Below are 22,775 nucleotides of genomic sequence, written 5' to 3'. Positions count from 1 at the left end.
TTATCTCTTTCTTATCTCCTTCCAAATTCTTCTTGCAATGGTTCATACGAACAATTAAGTTCGTATATTGCGAGTTGGTGTATCTCTCCACTTCGCAAGTTTGAAATAAGAACCTTTTAGCTCTTCCAGCTTTTTCTTTTCTTGTAAAAACAATCCCTAATGGCTTTAAAAAAATTTCACCATCTTCATACTTGTTCAGCTCATTTTGTTTCTTCGTTGGTGCCATTGGTGCAGTTATGTCGAAGCCTTTGACAGTAGCAAGTTCGACATCTGTTTGAGCTAAGCACTCAAAATAATTCTCCAAAAATATTTTAATGTGCTTGCACCCAAGACTAAAAACATCTGGTTCTGTGTCTTGGAGAAAAGAAAATGATTTGTCTTTGAGCATCAAGGCAATGTTGATTAGATCATATGTGTTCATCAAAGGAAAGTCTGCCACTGTGAATTCTTGTAACTTTCCACTTGCTCTTGCCACAGTGTACTTCAAATTTTTGAACTTCTCTTCGAATATGACATCCCTTTTTATAGATATCACCTTCTTAATCTTCTCCGAAGACCATACTTCCTCTTGAGCCTTCGCCAATATTGCATGAAACCTTATCTTCATCTTCTTTCCCTTTTCGGTTTCCATTGATTTTGTTTCAGCTTTGAACTGTGGCATAACAAACATCATTTCATTGACTGGAAAGTCAAGTTGACCAAAGTCTGTGTTCGTAACCACATAGCTCTTTTTCGGAACCTTTTCAAAAGAATACATGTGATCAAACATCACCCTGGATTCTATTGTTTCGTAGTTGAAAACTTTCGAAGGATCACCCTTATCAACATTCAAACCATCTAAAGCTCTTTGTCTCATTATACTTTGAACATGTCTCATTCTATCAACCTTAGCTGCCACCTCATCTTTCTTCTCTTTATTTGACTTCTCAATCATAACTCCTTTTCCCTTGTCTTTAATGTTTGACGAAGCCATATTCTTTGAAGAAGAGACATTAATTTGTTTCTCAATTACAATACCTTTTGATATAGGTTTTGAAATTGGAACTGTTGTAATCACAGTCGAAATAACTGGATCAGCTGAAACAACAGATGGCTTTACTACTACTTTCGAAGGATATACTTTTCCGACTACCTTTGTATCTTCAGTTATCTTCATTTGTTCTCCAGCCTTTGTATGATCAATCTTTTCTCCCCCTTGCACCCCTGTGAAAACAGGTGGGGCATCCGAAACATTTGGTAAAAGGCTCGATATACAAAGTAATTGAGCCAAACTCTTGTGTAAGATGGCTTCGAATTGAGAAAATTTTTGAGACAGAAATTCTTGAGAAATAATCGAAGAAACACTCTTCGAACACAAGTCTTGTAATTCTTTCAGCAACCTTACCAATTCTCCAAAGCTTTGTTCTTCTTTGGCAGAAATATTTATCAGTTGTGGATTTATCTACTCAAACATTTTGACACATTTGACAACAGCATCACAAATAATGTCAATTTTTTCATTTGCTAAAGCATAATCTTGCTGAGCAGTCTGAACTTCCTTCTGCATGTCTTCACGAAGTTCTCTGATCTGTAAGTTGACATCTTCTCGTACTTTCTTGACTTCCTGTACGAAGAGCACATGACGCTCCTTCGTAACAATCTTTAGATCCTTCACCTCCGTCACAAAATCAGATCTCAGAGAATTGATTCGATTCTCTGTAGAAATATCATTCTGATCAACCTTCTCAAGAACTTGACTCTCCGAATCACGAATTAACCCTGATGCCTTCGAAATCACCCTTTCTTCCATCAGCTTCAGTAAGGAATCAGCTTCCATTCTTGTAACTCCACCACTGCCCACATCTGCTTGGGATTGCAAGATAGAATTCAATTTCGAATTCAAAATCTTGAACTGCTTCATGGTCATCAACATGTGGTCAGGGAAATCTTCTTCGGCTTGATCAAAATGAAGAGCTTCAAACATTCCTCCAAAGCCTTCGTTATCGGTTTCATCATCAACCATGGTTTCATCAATAGGTGAGGATGGATGAGGTGGATCAGTTGATTGAGTTGAGAATATGGTGGTGAATGGTTGATCCATAATCGATTGAAATTTTGGAGAATCAATTGTTGATGTAACCTGGGTTAAAGAAGTTGGTGCAAGAGGCTTCGCATCATCAGGCTTCGAAATACCAGCAGGCAGACTGGTATCTACTTCTTTTGAAATTTCAATCTCTGATGTCTCAGGAACTTGCTCTACTTCTTCGATTCTTTGTTTTTTCTTCAAAAACTTTGCAAGATCTTCAGCCCTTCGTTTCTTAGATGATGGAGACACCGGAGCTGGAATTTCCCGAACTGTGACCCCCTGATGAGAAAGTTGCGTTTTCTTCACAAGCTGAGACTTTCGCTTGATTTTGATTTTTCGAAAAACGCCCGTCTTCGAAGGAATTGTTTCTTTCGAAGGAGACGCTTCAATAACTGGTGTATCAACCACTGAGGTTAAAATTTGAGAAACCTCTTCGACTTTATCAGCTGTAGCCACTGGAATTTTCTTCTTCTTCTCTTCCTTCACCACTTTTTCCGAAGACCCACCATCTGCCTTCTTCGATTTCTTAGGCTTTTTCTTCTCTTCTTCATGTAAAACCCCGGTAAAGACAGTTGTGTCAATGGATTGCAAATATGACACCAAAACTGCATTCGTCGGATCCACCTTCTTGAGCATCGCATCCAGAATGTGAGCTATTGATGTAAAGATGGCTGGATCATCATTGACTTCCTTCGGACTACTATACATGTGAAATACCGCCTTTTCTTCGAATTCCGGAACTTCAATTTTCTCCTTGTGATAAACATACTGTATTATTAGACTCCAATAACGAGCACAAGAAATTCCCTGCTTAGCACTCGTCTTTGAAATGCTAGTTACGAACTCTGTCCACAACTGTTCAGAGTAATCAACCTACAAATCATAGTATAACCCAGCAACCATTGCATATACCTCCATCCTTCCTTTATCAAGACCCACGGTTCTTCCATTAAGACATCGAAGGAAAATTCCAAATAAAAAATTCCATACCGTAGGTAATCCGGATTTCTTGAAGTCACTAATACGCGTCAAAGGAGGTTGATGGCCCATCTCGTTAAACATAAACACTACTTGAGAAGAAGACACTTCATCATATGGACCAGAATTTGGAATCCCCAAAATTTTGCAAAACAATCTCTTGGATACCCTAATACACGTATCATTCACCATAGTGAATTCCACACAACTTGTCTCCTTGTTGTATGATGCAGAGGAACCCGCCTTTGATAACCAAGACATTGGAACAGCAAAAGAATCGAACATTGCTTTAGATAGAACTGAATTCTGTAAAGCAACCTCCAGCATTTGGAGTTCCTCCGGATATTTTGACAAATCAGATTCCACTTGGTAGTTTGAATCCTGGATTTTCAGAATCGGAACGCTAACAACTTCGTCTGTGGTTGGTGATGATGTAGTCGCCATTGTTGAAGATAAGAACAGAAAAGGTATGAAGAAGATGACTTTTTGAAGAGATGAGTTGCAAAGAGAATTTCGTATGTCGGAATGTTTGATCGCATAAAGTGTTATTGACTCCTGATTTCCCTTTTTATATGTAACCCTAGAATTTTGAATTTGAAGCGGGATGCATTAAATGCTTGCTGACATGGCACCTTGAAATATGGACTTTACTCATTAAAAAGTAACAAACGTAACTGTCATCACGCCTTATACGCTTATCGTATACCATACGTCACTAAGAGACAAGACTGTTTGATATTCCCCAAGAGAATTGTAACCGTCGGATTCCTTCGGAATAGAGGGCAGGCTCTTTCACTTTTGGGGTTTAAAAAGCGAAGTCATATGCCAGAGTTTCGAAATCATCAGTTTAAGTTGGTTTTACTCAAACCTCAAGGATTCCGTGTGTGCTGTGTTCCAAAAAACATTTAGATGAGAAACAAATAAATTTTTTTTTGGAAACTTGTGATGTCAAAAATGTATTTTGACACAAAAACATTTTAATCCCAGGCAAAGATTTCTTTGAAAATTATCAAGAGAGATAATTAACAGCTTCCTTGGTTTCCCGTGAATTACAATCGATAACTTGTAGAGAAGTTTCGAAGGGTTTTATTTTAAAAGGCAAATAGGTGGCTTCGAAAATTTTGTTACATATCAACCTTAACATAAGGTAATAAATTGTAAGCAAAATTAGTTGTATGACCAGTGTAGGCATTAACAACTTGGTGTCGAAAGATATTCAAAGTAACTAGGATTTTCGAAATATACTCACACAGAAATCATATTCATACAAAAAAAAATTATATTGGATCTTGTTGGGAACAAACATCGTAGGTTTCGAATGTTTGATTAAGATCACTCAAAAGAAATGAATATGATTTTGAGTATAGAAGGTACTGAAACAAATGTTTCGTAAGTTCTGGAACATAGTTCCCCGTCAATTCCTTAAGGGTTATGATATTTGGGTTTCACCTCCATCACGGACTCATGATGTTAGATCATAAACACAGACTTGTGATTTGTCTAAGTTTTGATTGGTTTAATCAAAAACCTCAAGGACAAATCTTTTCAAAAATTTTGATAAAAAGAGTTGTTTGGTATAAAAAGATTGGATAAGAATCGAAATGTACCTCTGTTATAATGGACAAAACAGAAAACTCTTAACTCATGTGAGAAGAGTAAGGTAGCTCTTGTTGACTTATGCGAATACAAGCCTTGTTGGGAAGAAATTTTCATGAGATATATTCAGCAAGGCTTTCATTTCCTACACATAGAATCATATGAGGCTTGAGGCAACATGCATCAGCATGCTTCTAGGGACATCCTAACTAGTACACAATTTATTGAAATGATACCTTCCCATAAAAGATACTAATATGAGCTCTTCGCATTTTATTCATGTACTAAATTCTCATCACACAAAGGTTAAAGAACAAAGAAAACAAAAATATTTTTGTGATTTTTGAATTTTTCAAAATAAAAAACATAACAAAATAAAATCTTTTTGGATTTTTAATTTTTCAAAATTAAGAACATAACAAACTAAAATCTTTTTGGATTTTTAATTTTTCAAAATTAAGAACATAACAAAATAAAATATTTTTGGACTTTTAAAGTTTTTCGGAAGAAAAATTAAACAAACCAAAATTCTATCCTTAAACAAGATGTGTACTAAATGCGGACAATTGAATTAGAAATACCTTCAAAACATACGAACACGAAGCATTCGAACCGTTGACTTGAACAGTAATCTCTTATTATGTACTTCAACAAGAAATAAATCCTACGAATGCAAAGCATTCGAAGCGTTGACCATGAACAGTAACTTTCGGTACACCAAAACATCCGAACTCCTCATCCTTCACTTTTATCACATGTAAGTGAATTTCCATCAACCATACCTAATCCGTCCAAGATTCGAAGAAATGATTTTTCATCCAATGCCTTTGTGAAAATATCTGCTAATTGTTCCGTTGTTTTCACAAAATGAACTTCAATATTTCCTTCTTCGACATGATCTTTGATGAAATGATATCTAAGAGCAATGTGCTTAGTCTTCGAATGCTGCACAGGATTATGACAAATTCTAATTGCACTTTGTGAATCACAATATAAAGGAATCTTTTTCATATTAATATCATAATCTCGTAATTGACTTTGAATCCAAATTATTTGTGATGTACACGCAGCTGCAGCAACATATTCAGCTTCAGCTGTAGATATCGAAACACATGTTTGCTTCTTCGATTGCCAACTGACCAACTTTCCATCTAGTAATTGACACCCACCAGTTGTGCTTTTACGATCAAGACTGCATCCTACAAGATCCGCATCCGAATAAGCTTGTATAAAGAACCGTGTTTTCGAAGGATACCACAAACCTAACGAAGTAGTGCCTTTCAAATATCGAAAAATATTCTTCACCGTTGTTAAATGTGGTTCACGTGGATTTGATTGATACCTTGCACAATTACAAACAAAAAACATAATATCAGGTCGACTTGCAGTTAAATACAATAAAGACCCAATCATGCTTCGATACAGAGTGAGATCAACAGCAGATTTATCTAACGAAGGAGTTAGCTTTATGCCCGTTGCCATTGGTACTCGTAACTTTGTGCTATTCGTCATGCCAAACTTTTCTAACAAATTCTTCGTATATTTCTCCTGATTAATGAAGATGCCTTCCCTATTTTGACGAATATTCAAACCCAAAAAGTTATTAATTTTACCCATCATACTCATTTCGAATTTGCTTTTCATCAAGTCTTCGAATTCTTTGGATAAAGTAGGGTCAGTAGAGCCAAAAATTATGTCATCAACATAAATTTGAACAAGCATCAGGTGATTCCCAATTTTCTTTCGAAATAAAGTGGGATCAACTGATCCTTGTTTAAACTTAGATTGTTTCAAAAATGATGTTAAAGTTGCATACCATGCTCTTGGTGCTTGTTTTAACCCATACACAGTTTTATCTAAAATATAAACATGATCAGGATGTTCAGTATTTATAAAACCTGGAGGTTGTTCAACATATACCGTTTCTTCGAGTTCGCCGTTTAGGAATGCACATTTTACATCCATTTGATAAACGTCAAAATTTTTATGAGCTGCATCAGCCAGAAAAATACGAACAGCCTCGAGTCTTGCGACTGGGGCAAATGTTTCTTAGTAATCAATTCCTTCTTGTTGAGAATATCCTTTAACAACAAGTCTAGCCTTATTTCGAATAATGTTTCCATCTTTGTCAGTTTTGTTTTTATAAATCCATTTGAGTCCAACAATTGACACATCAACAGGTTTCGGAATTAATCTCCAAACCTTGTTTCTTTCGAATTCAGACAATTCAGCTTGCATAGCAACAACCCAATCAGAGTGTTCCATTGCAGCTTTAACTGTCTTTGGTTCAATTTTGGAAATAAAAACATTAAACATGCATAACTCTTGATGATTATTCAATACCTCATTTCTTGCATGAAGTTGTGCCCTTGTTATTACTCCTGCTTGTGGATCACCAAGAATTTGTTCTTTTGGATGATTTCTTGTCCATTTATCCAATGGTGGATAATCAGGATCAAAATCCAAAGGTGCATCTTCGAACATAACATCTGTTTCTGATCCATTTATGGAACATGCATCCTCAGCATCATCAAAATGTTCTGCTTCAAGAATTGGATCCTTCTCAAGTATGGGCTCCCCCTCGATGATTGACTCCGTTTCGATGTTTTGCTCCGCTTCGATGATTGGCTCTTCTTCAATAATTGGCTCCCCCTCAACATTAACATTGATTGACATGTTATCACCTTCGCTAGAATGCTCCCCTTCAACACAACTGTTCGAATCCAAGTGCTCCCCCTCCACTGGACCATCAGATTGTTCATTTGTGTTTCGATTTGAAAACAAAATTGAATCATTATCATGCTTCAAATTTTCTGATGTTTGATTATCGGTTGCATTTCTTTCTGCATCAATTGCTTGATCTGAAATACCAAAAATCGATTCATAATTAGCATCATCCATTTCAATTGAATCATTTTCATTCAAAGAATCTTGCAAAATAGGATAATTTGCAAATTGATGATTAGACTTTTTAATGTAATGATCATCAAATGTCAAATTAAAAGTTTCTTCCACATTGCGAGTTCGCTTATTTAACACTCTATAAGCAATAGAATTGTGTGAATATCCCAAGAAAATTCCTTCATCAGCTTTTGTTTGAAACTTCGAAAGATTATCCTTAAGATTCATTATGAAACACCTGCATCCAAAAACATGGAAAAATTTGACATTAGGTTTTCGATTATTGATGATTTCATAAGAAGTAACATTAAACCGTCTATGAATGAATGATCGATTCTGAGTAAAGCAAGCAGTCGAAACAGCTTCGGCCCAAAAATATTGAGGTAAATTCGAATATGCCAACATTTTTCTTGCAGCTTTGCATAATGATCGATTTATTCTCTCAACTACACCATTTTGTTGTGGTGTATAAGGAGATGAAAAATTATGCGAAATGCCTTTCTCCACCAGAAATGAATCAAAAACACGATTTTTGAATTCAGTTCCATGATCACTTTTAATTTTTCGAACTGACTTCTTTAACGACATCTCCATTTTCTTGATAAAATCAATCATCATTTGTGGAACTTCGGATTTTAACCTGAGAAAATAAACCCACGTAAACCTTGAAAAATCATCCACAATAACTAGAATGTACCTTTTCTTGTTAAGAGTAGCAACTGTCGAAGGACCACATAAATCAATATGCAAGAGTTCGAGGGGTTCAACAATCTTCGAATCTATTGTGATTGGATGACCTTGTTTGTGTTGTTTTCCTACTTCACATGCTGCACACAAACTGTCATTATCATATTTAAGAATGGGTAAACCTCTTACCAGATCTTATACAACAAGTTTGTTGATGTTTCGAAAATTGAGATGTGATAACCTCCTGTGCCATAACCAGCTTGTATCGGCAGCAGCCTTCGAAAGTAAACACAAAGCAGGTTTGCCAACAATTGGAACTATATCTAATGTAAACATATCACCTTTTCGTTTCGACTTGAGTAAAACTTCTTTTGTCTCAACATTCGAAATGACACTTCCTTCTTCATTAAAAATAACTTGATTGCCAGTACCCACAACAAGTTGTGAAACACTTATCAAATTGTGTTGTAAACCTTCAACAAATGCAACTCGATTGACAGTAAAAGTGCCATTCGTTATCTTTCCATAACCCTTGACTTTGCATTTGTGATTATTGCCAAACTTTACCACTCCTCCATTTTCTAAGCTTCGAAAATCACGCAAGTTTTCCTTCTTCCCAGTCATGTGATGTGAGCAACCACTATCGATATACCACTTGATATCATATTGCTCGTCACAAAGTACCTGCAATTATTGAAAAAATTTAGGTACCCAAGCCTTGTTGGGTCCATTCATATTAGGTTTGTTTTTCAATTGCAAAGTACAACCATTAACCCAATCACAAACTTTTGTTTTGAAACTGTCAATAAATTTAACATTTTCATTCAAAGGATCAGATATATGAGTTTTTATTGTTTTAAATTTTCACTGATTATACCCTTCGCATTTTGAGTTTGTGATGTTTCACTTTTCGCTTTCGTGACCGGCTGCCAAACTTTAACTGAAATGTTTGATTCTTTGGATGACAAACTACCATTCGTTGAAGGATTTACATACTTTTCATATGCCTCATGTATCTGTTCTTTCGAAAACTTACTTGATTGACACATTTTTCCATTTCCTTCCAACCAATGATCAATATTTCTTTTAGTAGTTATACCTTTTGCATTTGAGATTTTGTCAGCTTGCTTCTTCGGAAGATTATAACATTTTGCTGAACTTGGAACATAATCCACTTTTGGTTTCGATAGATAAGACTCATGATAAGAAGTATTCAGTTGTGATTTTGAAATCGGTTTTTCAACTTTTTTCTGAAAACTTTTTCTTGGAAGTGTTGTTTTTGTTTCATTTGAAACTTTTGTTTTAATATTTGAAAATGAAGCATTTTTCTTTTCAAAATTTTGAGTGTTGGATTTTCCTCTAAAAACTTTTCCTTCTTTTGAAAAATTTATTGATGTCATATTTAATGTCTCAATAGTTTGCCAAAAAATTGTTTTTCTTGCTTGACGTTTTGAAATATTATTTTCCTTTGAAAATTTTTCAACTTGAGCTTTAAAATCTTTTGAATTCAATTTTATTGCTTTGTTGACTGCTTTAACCTCTGTTTTAACACCTTCTTGCTTCGTGAAAACATTTGTAGTTGTGTTAACTATCTTCTTTTCAACTTTCGACTTTTCAACCCATATTCTTTTTGGTTTTTGATGTTGAAATATATATGAATTCTTTGTGAGATTGTTTTCAACTGTGCTTTGATTTGAAAAGAAACCTTCATTTGAAGTTTGCTTATTGTCTTCCTCAACCAACTTTTTGAATTCAGACTTTATATTTTCAACATTGCCTCTTGTTACGAAGACTTGATTTGGGAACACAATATCATCAGTGCATTTGAAGATTGGATAAACGACAGTATTCGATTCAAGATAATGAGCACCTTTTTCACTAAGAATTTTCTCAAACTCTTGTGTATCCATATAAACTTGATCAACTAACACTCGAGGAATTTCAATTTCTTCCGAACTTTGAATTATCTTCGAATTTGTGTTTTCTTCCTCATTATCGCTATCATCGGTTTGACTATCATGTATTTCCACAAATTCCATATCACAAACTTTTGATGTTGAGGGTTCATCAGTATCAATTTTTACCAATAATTCCTCACATTTTTCTTTCCCTTTAAAAGAATTTGCTACATTTATTACAGACAATTGAGAACAATCTACATCCTCTAAATCACTAATTTCACTAATATTATCAGAATTATCTTCAATATCAACAAAATTAGTTTGACAATTAGATGTAGAATTCTCAGTCTTTTTCAAAATTCGAAGTTGTTCTGATTTAGTTAAGGTTTCATTTACAATTTTTACTAAATCATTAGCTTCAAGATAATCTTCGACTTTAGCAATTCCATATCTATACCTATCATCTGGAACTTTGTTAAAATCAGAAATTTCTTTTTCACAATCGTATGAAACACTATCTACCTTAGCTCTATCATATGCTAAAAATGGTAGCAATTTTCTGTGTTGTTCCTTACTTATCTCACTCGAATGATGTAATTCAGTTAATTTTCCATACAATCTTTTCGCAGAATTACAGAAAATATTTCTTTGTGCTAACAACAAGTTTATTTCCTTTGCTAAACTCTCCCTATCCTCCATAATATTCGACACTTGCAATTCTAAATAATCAACCCTAGTGACTTTTGATTCTAACTTCTTTCTTGTCTCTAGTAATTGATCATTTAACTTTTTCGCTTCATTGCTAGCAGACACGACAATCGAATCAAAGTAAGTAACAGTTTCATCAAAAGATACTAACTCAGAATTATATCTAGAAATTGGAATATTAAAGGATTCAAGAAATTTACGTACCTTGGTAGTCATGGGCGACCTGTCGGTAGACTTCGATACGAAGCACTGTCCACGTACTTCGTAATTCTCTTCTTCATCTAAATCTTCTTCAACTTTTGCATACATGGCCCCGTGTGTTGGATTCTTCATTTCTTCATCGTCTGAACCTGAGGACCATATTTGATATGTGTCATCCGATTCAGTTTCTCCATAAGCCACTAACGACAAATTCTTTGCCTTCGACTTTACTTCCTCCAGTTTCTCAGTGCAATACGCTTCATCCTTTGTTTTATTTTTCTTTTCCTCCTTCTTTCTCAACAAGCAATCTACTGCTAAGTGATTTGCAACAAAGCAATAATGGCAATTAATCCCTGTATCACCTTTCAACATCTTCATTTGCTCAATTTCACTCTTCGAATCCGTCTTCACTTCTTTCTTCTTTTCATCCACTCTATTTTTGTTCTCAAAACTACCCTTCGAATCTGATGACTTGTTCTTTGGATTAAAAGGTTTCTTAAAAAAATTTCTTTACTCGATTGTTTCAGTAAAATGCAACAGCCTCATCATCAGAATTCATCAGAAAACCTTCTTCTTCATCAGACTTCGATTTTTCATTCTCTCTTTCTGAAACCTTCGAAACGAGTGTTAATGGTCCACCAAGACTTGCTATCGCTTCCTCATCTATTTCATTAACCTTATTTTCATGAGATGTCAACTGATTGTACAAGTCATTCAAAGTCGAAGTATCAAAACTTTGTTGATTTTTCACCATCATACTCACACTCCTCCATTCCTTTCAAAGTCCCATTACAAATATCAAGTTGTACTCCATTGATGACCTTGTAATACCATAACGATTACAACGATAGATTAACTCGTTGAACCGATCATAGTATACTTCAATGGATTCAGATTCTTTCTGTTTGAAATCTTTGAGTTCCACAAGACATTGTTTCATAGATGTGATCTTCGTCTTTTCACTTCCTTGAAATTTATCTTTGAGATTGTTCCAGATTTCTTTAGCTGTTGTACATGTTCTAACATAATTGTACACAACAGGAGGCAAGGCACCTCTTAATTCCCTCATGCATTTCTTCTCCAGTTGTTTTAAACGATTAGATTGATTGTCAACTTTCGAACTGCTTGAAGACACACCGATTGGCTGAACTGTTGCAGGTTGATTGATTTCTCCTGAAATGCACTTCCATAATTCTTCATCCAATCCGTTCAAGTAATCTTGCATACGATCTACCCACTGATCGTAATATTCTCGAATAAGCATCGGAATTTTTGTGGATGAACCAAGCAAATGAGAAAATGATGTCATGGAATCCAGATTGAATGACACCATTGTTGTACGGACAAAAACTTCAAGATGATACGATGAATACGAAAACATTAATAATTTTGAAATCAAATTGTATATTTCAAATCAGAATCACACAATGAACACTCGATTCACAAATATGTTCGCAGAATCGAATCCTAGATTTAGATCAAGAATAATTTTTCACACACAAAAAGAACGGAAACTTTTTGAATCAAACAGTAGATTCAAAAATCTTTTTGAACGTATGAAAATCAGATCACAAAAAGGATTCCTGCTCTGATACCAATTGATGAGATTTGTAATCGAGTTTAAAACAGATTCAAGTACGAATTAAGGAAGAGTAATAACGATGAATACGAGAGTAAATAGAATATTTGTTCATCTCGTATTATGCTTTTGAATTTACAGATTACGATGAATAAACTGTAAAGACTGAGTGAAAAGCTCTTTTTAATCACTTAGTACAAACCCCTATTTATAGGAGAATAAAAGCATAACAATACTAAGGACTAGACATTAAGACTACTCTTTATAATGCCTTAGTATAAATAACATTACATCCGAAGACTCCTTCTTACGAAGACAAAATAAACTTCGTAACAATCTAACTGACACTTCGACTATTACAACATTTAAGCCCTAACAAGGGAACCAGAAGGGTCGCACTTGTGGGAAGTGCGGAAAGGGTCATGATGGAGTCTGTAGAGCGGGATCTTGCTATAAGTGTGGCAAGGAGGGGCATATGGCCAAGGACTGCCCCAAGGGGTTTGCGGTGTGTTTCCACTGCAACCAGACCGGACACCAGAAGGCATAGTGTCCGCAATTGCGAGGATCATCTCAGGGAGCACCTCAGGGATCTGCCCTTGCCGCTATCAGAGCTACCGAGAGTCGGCCAGTGAAGGCCGAGGCGCCGAGGGCACGAGGGAGAGCCTTTCAGTTGACCGCGGAGGAGGTCTGCGCAGCGCCTGATGTCGTGGCTGGTATGTATTCTTTCGTGTATTTATTTTGATGTCAAGATATTATGCTTATATTATGTTATGCGTAGGTACTTTTCTTGTGAATTTTGTACCTGCCTTGGTGTTATTTGACTCGGGTGCGAGTCAGTCTTTTGTATCTTTGGCTTTTAGTCAGCATATCAGTATTAGTCATGAGGCATTGAGTCGGCCTCTGAGAGTTTCCATAGCTGACGAGAGGGTGATATATGCCACGAAGGTTCTCCGGGGGTGTGTGTTCGAGATTTTCGGTGTTGAGTTCCCGATTAATTTGGCTCCTATTGCGACGGGTGATGTCTGTGTCATTGTGGGCATGGACTGGTTGAGCAGATTTGGTGCGGTTATCGACTGCGAGCGACAGCTGGTGACCATACGAGACCCTAGTGGGGGAGTTCTTACGGTGTACGGCGAGGGTACCCGTTCTGGATCAGCGTTTTGTTCCGCCGCTAGGGTGAGGCAGTGTCTACAGCAGGGTTGTAATGGTTTTGTGGCGTATGTGTCGGATATGCGGGTGGATTCCGAGAGACCGAGGTCAGTTAGGAGGTTCCGATAGTGCGTGAGTTCCCCAATGTATTTCCAGAGGAGTTGCCGGATGTGCCTCCTGTGAGGCAAGTGGAGTTCAGTATCGATTTGGTTCCGGGGGCCGCGCCTATCGCTAAGATGCCTTATTGCCTTGCACCTCCAGAGACGCAAGAGTTATCCTCGCAGCTTCAGGAGCTGCTGGGGAAGGGGTTTATTCGGCCGAGCAGCTCGCCGTGGGGAGCGCCTATCCTGTTTGTCAAGAAGAAGGATGGTTCACACCGGATGTGCATCGATTACCGGGAGTTGAACAAGCTGACGGTCAAGAACCGTTACCTGTTGCCGAGGATCGACGATTTGTTTGATCAGTTACAGGGAGCGTCTTGGTTCTCCAAGATCGATTTGAGGTCTGGATATCATCAGGTGAGGGTGCGAGATGAGGACGTCCAGAAGACAGCGTTCAGGACGCGTTATGGGCATTACGAGTTTGTGGTGATGCCTTTCGGGCTCACCAATGCCCCGACAGTGTTCATGGATCTCATGAACCAAGTGTACAGGCCACTGGTGATTGTATTTATCGACGACATTTTGGTATATTCGAGATCTAGAGAGCAGCATGAGGAGCATTTGAGGGAGATTCTCGGAGTTCTGAGATCGGAGAGGCTTTATGCCAAATTCTCCAAGTGTGATTTCTGGTTGCGGGAGGTCCAGTTCCTAGGACATCTCGTTAACCAGAAAGGGATATTGGTCGACCCGGCCAAAGTTGAGGCGGTGATGAGTTGGGAGGTGCCGAGGTCACCCTCCGAGATCAGGAGTTTCCTAGGGTTGGCAGGTTATTATCGGAGATTTATCAAGGATTTCTCTAAAATCGCAGTGCCACTCACCAGGTTGACCCGGAAGGGTATCGCTTTTTCATGGGGCCCCAAGCAGCAGGCCTCCTTTGAGACGCTTCGCCAAAGGTTATGCGAAGCCCAAGTGTTAGCCCTCCCGGAAGGGATGGAGGACTTTGTGGTATACTGTGATGCATCGATTTTGGGGTTGGAGGCGGTGCTGATGCAGAGAGGACATGTGATAGCATATGCATCGAGGCAGCTGAAGCCTCATGAGACGAGATATCCCACCCATGATCTAGAGTTGGGGGCAGTGGTGTTCGCCCTCAAGATTTGGCGTCACTACTTGTATGGGGTTCGGTGTACGATATACACGGACCATAAGAGTTTGAAGTATTTGATGGATCAGCCCAACCTAAATATGCGACACAGAAGGTGGTTGGATGTGGTCAAGGATTATGATTGTGAGATCCTGTACCACCCAGGCAAGGCTAATGTTGTAGCCGATGCACTGAGCCGCAGGGCGGAGAGCACCCCGCTGCGGGATGTATGTTTGAGATTGACCGTGATAGCTCCAGTGTTGGACGCCATTCGTGGAGCACAGGCCGAGGCTGTGCAACCTGAGATGCAGAAGAAAGAGCGAGTTATTGGATTGATTTCAGAGTTCGTTACCGATGGTCGGGGGCTTATGACATTCCAGGGGCGTATCTGGGTGCCGTTTGTGGGAGGAACGCATACCATTTTGATGGAAGAAGCTCATTGGTCCAAATTTTTGATCCATCCTGGGGCCACTAAGATGTATTTGGACCTGAGGAAAGAGTATTGGTGGCCCTGTATGAAGAGGGATGTTGCGTGGTTTGTTGAGAGGTGCTTGACCTGCCGTAGGGTTAAGGCCGAGCACCAGAGGCCGCATGGTATGTTGCAGCCGTTGGAGGTTCCCGAATGGAAGTGGGAACAGATCACCATGGATTTTATCACCAAATTGCCAAGGACTGCCAGGGGAGTTGATGCAATTTGGGTGATTGTGGACAAGTTGACGAAGAGCGCTCACTTTCTTGCTATCAGCGAGAGTTCTTCAGCAGAGAAATTGGTAGAGGTGTATATGAGGGAAGTGGTGTCACGGCATGGAGTGCCGATCTCGATTGTTTCAAACTGTGATGTGCGTTTCACTTCCAGATTCTGGAAGAAGTTTCACGAGGAGTTGGGTACTAGACTACATTTTAGTACCGCATATCACCCCCAGACGGACGGACAGAGTGAACGGACGATTCAGACGCTCGAGGACATGCTCCGGGCATGTGTGCTAGATTTCAGGGGGAGTTGGGATACGTACTTGCCCTTGGCGGAGTTTTCCTACAACAACAGCCATCATTCGAGCATTGGTATGCCGCCCTTTGAGTTGTTGTATAGGAGGAGGTGTCGGATCCCCATTTGTTGGGGAGAGGTTGGACAGCGTGTGATGGGCAGTACAGAGATCGTGCTTCAGACGACAGAGCAGATCCAGCAGGTCAGACAGAGGTTGTTGACCGCTCAGAATCGTCAGAAGAGTTATGCAGACAGACGTAGGTCCGAGCTTGAGTTTCAGGTCGGCGACCTTGTACTCCTGAAGGTCTCTCCTTGGAAAGGAGTGATTCGATTCAGGAAGACGGGAAAGTTGGGGCCCCGATATATTGGTCCATTCCGAGTGATCGTGAGGGTAGGTCGTGTAGCCTATCGTTTGGATTTTCCAGCAAAGTTAGGGCAGATTCACGACACTTTCCATGTGCCGCAACTGCGGAAGTGTATAGCCGATGAGTCGGCAGTGGTTCCATTAGAGGATATTCACGTGGATGCGAGCCTGAATTATGCTGAGAGACCAGTGGCAATCAGAGATTGGAAAATCAAGGTTCTGAGTAACAAGGAGGTACCCTTGGTTTTGGTTCAGTGGCAGCATCGGAAGGGGTCCGAGATGACTTGGGAGCCGGAGCATGAGATGCGTGAGCAGCATCCGGAGTTATTTGCAGAGCGAGACTTCGAGGGCGAAGTCTAGTTCTAGTGGGGGAGAATTGTAACAGCCCGGATTCCCAGGTATTATTTATTCTTATAATTTTTGGTGATTTGTAAGGAGACTCGACGAGTTGGAGCTCACACTCGCCGAGTATGATCGCGGTTTGGGCAAGTGTTCGCGTCTGGACTCGGCGAGTCCACGCTGTTTAATGAAACCCTAATTTCCAGGGTATGAGACCTATTTAAAGGGGCTTATGGTCGTCATTTGCGGCCACCAACCCCAGAGACAACCCTAAAGAGTCTTTGAGCGTTTTGTGAGAGAGAAGAGGAAGATCCTTGATTATTTGTGGGTGTTTTTGCATATAGAAGAGGATCAAGGCAAGAGGAGACCAAAGAAGGTGCTAATCCAGTGATTCCTGAGCTCAGAGACTTCATTTGAGGTAACCATTCGTTCCTTTCTCAGTCCTTGGTGTAAATCTTAGAGTTAGGGTTTCTTTGTGGAATGATCCATGGAGTAATTGGCCTCTTCTTGTGTTGGTGCTTTAGATCTGGATCCAAAGAGGCCCAGAGACTCTTTTCCCTCAAGCTTTATGAGTGTTAATGGAGGCCATGAGCTTAGAATAGCATTCTAGAGACCATATCATCAAATAAGGCCTTTGGACCTTTGCATGAGCACCAAGATTGTAACTTTACGTGATGTATGTGCTTGGAAGGACTGGATCTATGAGTTATTGAAACAGATCTGACCTCAGGAGTGAGTTTGAGTTTATGCATGGCATAGACTCGCCGAGTCCGAAGAACAGACTCGACGAGTAACAGACTCAGCGAGTGGTCTTGCCGAGTTAAGGGGTTGACTCAGTGAGTCAGGGAGAGTCAGAGAGGGTTGACGGGTGGACTGAGTCAAGCTGGAACTCGCCGAGTTGTTCTTGAGACTCAGCGAGTTGAGTCGTGGTGGCCCCGTGATTCATGCCAGGTGGAACTCGTCGAGTCAGGGAAGTACTCGACGTGTCAAGGGAGGATCCTAGGGAGTCAGTGAACACATATAGACTCGTCGAGTCGCTCTAGTACACTCGCCGAGTCCGGTCAGAGTTGACCGTTGACCGTTGACCAAAGTTGACCAGTGTTGACTTGATAGGGGTAGTCAACCTTAGTTGTGAAAGTGTTAATTAGAGATATAATGTGTTATAGGAGGATTATAGCTCGGGGGATCGAGCGCGAGTGATTTCCGGGATTTGCGAGTTATCGAGATACGCGAGGTGAGTCTTATCACTATACTTTACCTTCAGTAGGTAATCAGAGTTATGTGACAGAGTATTTGTATGCTATATGTATGTTATGTGTTGTACTGCATTATTTCTATGTGATTTATGTTGTGCATGTTTATAGAGTTGGAACCGGAAGGTTCATAGAGTTCGAACCAGAGGGTTCACAGAGTAGGGTCCACGGACCCACAGAGTTATAGCCTCGAGTGGCTAATATGTGTTATGTGTGGTATTTTGGGGAACTCACTAAGCTTTGTGCTTACAGTGTTGGTGTTATTTGTTTCAGGTACTAGTGATGACCGTGGGAAGGTGCCGGCTTGATCAGTACACACACGGGATTTTCATGTTATGTGATCTTGGGATTCTTCATATGTCATGGATTGGAGTTTCAAACATTGATGTTTTTATGAAAATTAAATGAATATGTTTTTATATTATGCGAAAAATTATTTTGAAATTTACGGTGTTACACCTTATCTAATCGATTTGAATTCTATCCCCATGGGGGATGTGCGTGTGATAGTAAGGATGGATTAGTTGAGTAGGTTTGGTTCTATGATACTCTGTGAGGGTCAGCATGTGGTGGTTCGAACCCCAATTAGGGGAGAACTGGTTATCTACGGGTAGGATTGGGTCAACTATTTGCTCTGCTGCCAGGGCTCGACAATATATTCAGCATGGTTGTATGAGTTATCTTGTGTAGGTGATTGATACTCGGGTAGGGGAGCAGACTTCAGTTTCAGATGTGCCGGTCGTCAGGGAGTTTACTGACGTGTTTCCGGAGGAGTTACCCAGTGTGCCTCCTGAGAGGCAGGCCGAGTTCAGGATCTATTTGGTTCCAGGTGTGGCTCTGATTACTAAGGCACTGTACCTAATGGCACTGCCTGAGATGCACGAGTTGTCCTCTCAACTCCAAGATCTGTTAGGTAAACAATTCATCAGACCAACCAGTTCCCCATGGGGATCCCCGATTTTGTTCGTCAAGAAGAAATATGGTTCTCACTGGATGTGCATTGGTTACTGGGAGTTGAACAAGTTGACGGTGAAGAACCGTTATCCCCTTCCGTAGATCCATGGCCTCTTTGATCAGTTATAGGGTGCGTCTTGTTTCTCCGAGATCGATTTGAGTTCAAGGTATCATCAAGTGAGGGTTAGAGAGGAGGATGTGGAGAAAATCATGTTTCGGACTCGTTATGGTCATTACGAATTTGTGGTGATGCCATTTGGGTTCACCAACGCGCCTGCAGTATTTATGAATCTGATGAATTGGGTGTGCAGGTCGATGCTCAATCGATCAATTATTGTGCTCATTGATGATATCTTGGTGTATTCCAAGACTAGGGACAAGAACAAGGAGCAACTTCGAGAGCCAGTCGGGGATTATTGACCCGGTATGAACGGGTCTGCGTGCCGAACTATGATGGGGTCAAGAAGACTGTGTTGGAGGAGTTGCATGAGTCTAGGTTTTCCATACACCCCAGAGCCACCAAGATGTATCAGGATTTAAGGCTTAATTATTGGTGGCCGTGTATGAAGAGAGAGATAGACTGGTATGTTGAGAGGTGCTCAACCTTCCGGAAGTTCAAGGCCGAGCATCAGAGTTCGTATGGCAAGCTGCAGCCATTGGAGGTTCCCATGTGGAAATGGGAACATATCACTTTGGATTTCATCACCAAGTTGCCTCATACGGCTAAGGGTTTCGACGCGATTTTAGTTATTGTGGGCCGTCTGACCAAGAGCGCCCACTTTCTGGCCATTCGATAGAGTTCTTCAGTCGAGAAATTAGTCTATATATATGTGCATGAGATTGTTGCTCGACACAATCTTCTGGTATCCATTGTATCAGATCGAGATGTTCGGTTCACGTCTCATTTTTGGCAGAAGTTCCTTGAGGAACTGGGTATGAGGTTTCATCTTAGCACTGTCGATCATCCGCAGACAGGTGGTCAGAGTGAGTAGACCATTAAGACACTTGAGGACATGTTGTGATCCTGTGTCATAGAATTCGATAGGAGTTGGGACTCCTACCTTCCCTTAGTTGAGTTTTCTTACAAAAACAATTATCACTCCAGTATCAGTACACCACCTTTCGAGCTTCTTTATGGGAGGAAGTTTCGTACCCCAATTTTTTAGGGAAATATTGGTCACAGAGTATTGGGAAGGGATAAGGTAGTCCTTCAAACATCAGATCTCGTCCAACCAATTAGGCAGAGATTGCAAACATCTCAGAGTCAGTAGAAGAGTTATGCCGACAAACATCGATCTGAGTTGGAGTTTCAGGTCGGTGACATGGTTTTACTGAAGGTATCACCCTGGAAGGGTGTAATACGTGTCAGAAAGAGGGGAAAATTAGGGCCCCGTATATCAGGCCATTTCGAGTGATTGAAAAGGTTGGCAGGGTATCTTATAGGTTGGATCTTCCTGGTGATCTTAGTCATATCCACAACACCTTCCATGTTTAAATTTGTGGAAGTGTGTGGCTGATGATTCTATGGTTATTCCTTCGGATGATATTCACGTTGATTATCGTCTGAATTACATTGAGAGACCGGTAGCGATTTTAGATTGGAACACGAAGGCCTTGCGCAACAAGGTGGTATCCTTGTTCAAGGTTCAGTGGCAAGATCATAGGGGTTCCGAATGGACATGGGAAACCGAGTCCGAGATGCGAGATTATTATCCTGTGTTATTTGCTCCAACAGACTTCGAGGATGATGTCTAGTTCAAGTGGGGGAGAATTGTAACATCCCGATGTTGATGTACTTTCACCTTTAACCCTATGTATGAATACATATTGCATTTTAGTCATTGGGTACAAGAAAGAGTGCAAAATGGCCCATAGTGGCATTTTGGTGATTTTGGACAAAGGGTAGTACATTGGGCGTACGTTGTGTACGCTGAGCATACTAGCGCAGAGCCTAGTACGTTGGGCGTATACCACGTACGCAGGGTGTACGTGTAGAAACGTCAAACCCTAATTTTTAGGGTTTGGTCCATATACAAGCATCATTAACTCTTCACTCTTCATTCCTTCTCTAGCCTCCAACCTTCATTTTGTCCTTTGCAACCCTAATCCCTTGTGTGTCATCATTTGAGCTCAAAAGTGTGTGTTTGTGGTGCCTTTGAATCTAGGTGAAGAAAGAAGCATCATTTTGGAAAATCAAGACCTTATAGATCCACAAACACATCACCTTCAAGATCAATTTTTGAGTTATAAAGTTATGAACCTGATGATTCTTTGCATATATCTAAGTTAGCCATGGATTTTATGTTCTTTTTGACCCATTATTTAGGTATTTTGAGTATGAGCTACTCTAATCCATTTAAGTTGCCCTTTCAATCACTTTGATGTGTTTAGAATCATAAAAATGCAGTCTTGATCATGTCTTTCCTTCCATGCATGTGTTTTGAGGTCTTAATGGTTAAGTGGTTGAGGTTTTGATATTTAGACTTTATTGCTATGCAAGACCATAAAGTTGGAAACTTTATGGTAAAAAATTTTATGTGGGACTTGGATCTGCATTTCCACGTGAAAAGTCGGAGTAATAAGCTCTTAATCGGTTAAGAAGGGAGATAATGTGTATGCTGCGCGTACACAGATTTGGCCCTGATGCCTTGGACCTCGAGTACGCCTAGCATACCACCGGACTACACCCCACATACAAAGATTGAGTCGACTTGGCTGAGTTGACTCGACCGACTTGACTCGGTTGTGTTGACTTAGTTGACTTGGTGGATTTTGACCACTTTTGACCAAGTATATTTTAGGAAAATGTTATTAATTTAGAATGGGAAATGTTTTGAGATTTATGATTTAGATTGAGCCGGTTGTCAGAGCTGGGAGTTATTCAGACTGCATTCAGACTGTGAGGTGAGTTTTCCTCACTATACTTACGGGACAAAGGCACTAAGGCCGGTCCATTGGATTGATATCCTGGTTTACTGTATGTTTCTATGTTGTAGTGATATGTTAGATCTGTATCCTGGTATATAGGATGTTAATATGTTGTAGTGATCTGTTAGATCCGTATCCTTGTATATAGGATGATCCTATGTTGTAGGGATCTGTTAGATGTGTAGAGACTACCTATATGTGCTAGCTATTGATTGTTATTGTATATATTGATATGTGTTGGTATACTGGGTTGAGGCGAACCAGCTGGAACTGAAGGCCGAGACACCCAAGGCGGTCCGGATAGACTGAAGGCCTGCGAGATGGACCAGTCAGGTGGAAGGCCAGATAGGTTGAAGGCCCGGTGAGGCGGTCCAGTCATATTGAAGACTCTGTATGCATGTTGTTGTTTGTTATCTTTATGTGGTGGTACCATGGGGAAAATCACTAAGCGTTGGCTTACAGTTTTAGTTTTGTTTTAAGAACTTCTGAGGACCATGGCAAGGCGAAGGCATGACCGTACACATCCTTGGTTTCATGTTGTTGATCTTAGGTGACTGATTTAAATTTTTTTTGGAAACGATGGTTATGTAAACACATTTTTTTAGTAAATGGGTTGTTTTGAAAATTTTAAATTTGTTGTGATTAATGAGATGTTACCGCTACTTTGATCTTGTTCCCCATGATCAAATAACTCTCTATTCCATAACTTTCTACTTGTCGTAGTCCCTATACATTAGAACAAATATGGATTCCACATCCCATGTCAAGTATCCAATTATTAGAAGTAGAGGCTGAATATAATTTAATTGTAAACATACATGAAGTGTCAACACCCTTGGCCTTGTTCTTATTAAGATCCTACAAATATTTAGGGAAACTACATTTCTAATGGCCCTTTTCTTGGAAGCAATATCAAATGGCTTCCTTAGGGTCATTCACTGG

Source organism: Lactuca sativa, chromosome 8, assembly GCF_002870075.4.
Source record: "Lactuca sativa cultivar Salinas chromosome 8, Lsat_Salinas_v11, whole genome shotgun sequence".
Lineage (NCBI taxonomy): Eukaryota > Viridiplantae > Streptophyta > Magnoliopsida > Asterales > Asteraceae > Lactuca > Lactuca sativa.
This window is presented reverse-complemented; position numbering follows the sequence as displayed.